The sequence below is a fragment of the Carassius carassius genome, unplaced genomic scaffold, assembly GCF_963082965.1.
Source record: "Carassius carassius unplaced genomic scaffold, fCarCar2.1 SCAFFOLD_73, whole genome shotgun sequence".
In the NCBI taxonomy this organism is placed as follows: domain Eukaryota; kingdom Metazoa; phylum Chordata; class Actinopteri; order Cypriniformes; family Cyprinidae; genus Carassius; species Carassius carassius.
In genome coordinates this window covers 89,241-92,500 of record NW_026774986.1, presented here as the reverse complement: position 1 = coordinate 92,500, position 3,260 = coordinate 89,241, and positions in this window count along the sequence as shown.

Genomic DNA, 3,260 nt, shown 5'->3' with positions numbered 1-3,260 from the left:
GGCGAGTGAAACTCCCCAATTACCCGCGGCTCTGTTCGCGACACTTCAGCCCTGATTCATTTGAGGATTTTGATCGCCGACAGCTGATGAACGAGCTCATGGGGGTTCGTGGTTACAGGCGAGTACTTAAACCGAATGCAATACCCACGATTTTTCCTCACAAGAATGCTAAACGTCCGCATATTTCAAGTGTAAATCATGAACAGAAACGGCTAAGGCAAGAGACGCTGGATAGCATGCTAAGTAGCACTAGCGCTTGTGTCTCCACTAGTTGTGCAGAGGAAATCATGGACCGTGTCGAACCAGACAACCATGCACTTATCGAGGCTGTAATGGAAGATAAAAGCGTCCAGTGTTCTCCGATTAAAGTTAATGCAGAGACTCAGACAGATTTCGGCCTATACCAATTGGATGCAGCTGTACAGTGGCCAGCTGACGCACACTACCAGGCGGCGACCGACCATAGTAGTTACGCACGTAAACATGAGTTGGTAGTGGAGGATGACAACTCTCAAGATCTGTTCTTATCAGATAATGAACCTAGCGATCTGTCTCAGTCACAGCGTAGTCTATTTGATCCGGATTACACTGCAAGTGCATCAGAGTCCTCTCAAAGTGAAAGTACACAGGGCTCACGACCTTCAATTAATTCACATGTTGAAGGAATTAGCACTAGAGTTTTTCTAGTTTTTGAGGAGCAGTTACAGCAATTGCTTCAACATTGTTCAAAGTGTGGCTCCCTTATTGTTCAGGAAGATATGAGAGAGCTACACAATGATGGATCACAATTGACATTAGAACTCACATGCATTAATGGCTGCAGTTACAGATGGCAAAGTCAGCCTCCTGGAAAACACTGCAAAGGAATAGGAAACCTGCTCTTATCAGAGTCAGTCTTCTTCAGTGGGATCCATTTTGCGAAATTTGAGCGCTTCTGTAACAATATGAACCTGAAGACAATAAGTGCTGATACATATGCAACACTGAGGAAGAGGTACGTGTTTCCTGTGATTGAAAAAACATGGAATAAAGAGCAGAGTGCTGTGTTAACCACAATGACGAACCAGCAAGAAGTTGTGCTCTGTGGAGATGGCCGGTGTGACTCTCCTGGTCACTCAGCTAAATACTGCACGTACACCTTTATGGATGCACTGACTGAGAAGGTAGTGGACTTTAAAGTTGTAAGTTGCACCCAAGTGTCAAGCTCCAACACAATGGAGATCAAGGGTTTCAAAGATGCTCTACAAACAATTGAAGAGAATGGAGTTAAGGTGAGCACCATCTCCACTGACCGCCACCCTCAAATTGTGAAAGAAATGAGGGTAAACAATCCTGAAAAACATCATCAATTTGACCCATGGCATGTGGCCAAAGGCCTATCAAAAAAATTAGCGAAGGCAGCAAAGACAAAGGAATGTGAAGGCCTGGCAGAGTGGATAACATCCATCATAAATCATTTGTGGTGGTGTGCACAAACATGTGAGGGTAATGCTGAACTGTTGAGAGAGAAGTGGGTCTCCATAGTACACCATGTTACCAACCGTCATGAGTGGCCTGGGAACAGGTACTACCACAAATGTCCACACGAGCCCCTTGACGAGGCAGTCCAAAGAGGAAAGCTGTGGCTGAAGCCGGGATCTGTTGCACACAACAGTCTTGTGAAGACTGTGACAGACAAGCGGCTTTTAAAAGACTTGGATCACTTAACGGAGTGCGTCCACACAACAACACTAGAGGTATGATCAAGTATAGACATAAGATATTATAAGTAGGCATGATTTCCATTGCAGAGTGTAATTCAATTGTAATTGTTCTCATTTCAAATTATATTTTGTTTAAGGTGTATCACTCCATGTATCTGAAATACCTCCCAAAGAGAACCCATTTTGGATATGATGTGATGGTTCATGCTTCTATGCTTGCTGCCCTGGATCATAACAACAATGTGAACAAGGAACAGGTGAGTGATCATTCCAACTCATTGCACAGTATTTTGCATTGTGACATCAGTCTGTGGCCCCATTTACACGAAGGGAAGACGCAGATATTTCCCTGTGGTTTGGCCTCTCATTTACATGAATACACCGTTTTTATCACAGAAAACTATTATTTATAAAAACTCCGGCCAAAGTGGAGATTTCTGATAACGGCGGTTATGTGTTGTTGTGTCAACTAGGAGAAACAGGGTTTAAGGTACTCAAACGTCACATTACGCGCCAGAAAATGCTTAACGTCATGTGAGCGCCCTATGTTTGGGTAGTTGACGTGACGTGGCTTTTTCACCGTCACAGAAGATAAAAATATTTTTTCACATTTTCATCATTAAAGGGATAGTTCGCCCAAAAATGAAAATTCTGTCATCATTTACTCACCCTCAAGTTGTTTCAAACCTGTATGAATTTCTTTTTTCTGCTGAACACAAAGAAGATATTTTGAAAAATGTCGGTAACCAGACAGTTGATGGACCCCATTGACTTCCATAGTATTTTTTTTTTCCTACTATGGGGTCCATCAACTGTCTGGTTACCGACATTTTTCAAAATATCTTCTTTTGTGTTCAGCAGAAAAAAGAAATTCATACAGGTTTGAAACAACTTGAGGGTGAGTAAATGATGACAGTATTTTTATTTTTGGGCAGACTATCCCTTTAATAATACTGTAAATGATTACACATTTTCTTGTTTTACATGAATTTGTTGTTTTAATACCAAAGTTATTTTTTTTACAACTTTGAGCCAAATCTCAAAATTGTCCGATGGTGTGACGGTAGACAAAATTATTTCATAAATATTTACTTTTATAAATAAAGAAAATAATGTTTTAAAATCTTAATGAATACTCCATGCATAATTGTGCAAGTGTCTATTTCACCAAGTGACCATCACTTTTCCTATACATACATTTCTTAAAGTTTGTCACAGAATGCAATATGCAATAACCTGATATTAAGTTATTTTCCCTTTTTTGTTTTTGAATAGGCTGTTTATCAAGATGGGGAGAGCGTGGGTGAACCCAAATTCAAAATCGCTTGGAGCAAAGTCCACAAGACCTTCAGAGCAAAACCTGTGATGACAGAAAAGGACTACAGCTACATGACTGCCATGATGGAAGATGTTCTCTCCTCTGATTTCGATCCAAACCAGGCAGTGGACATGAGTTTCAACCAAAGACACATCATGGCTCCACAGGTGACACTGTCAAGATCACAGATCATTTTGCAATCATTTCAGTATTCACGCTTTAAATAGCTGCGAATCTCT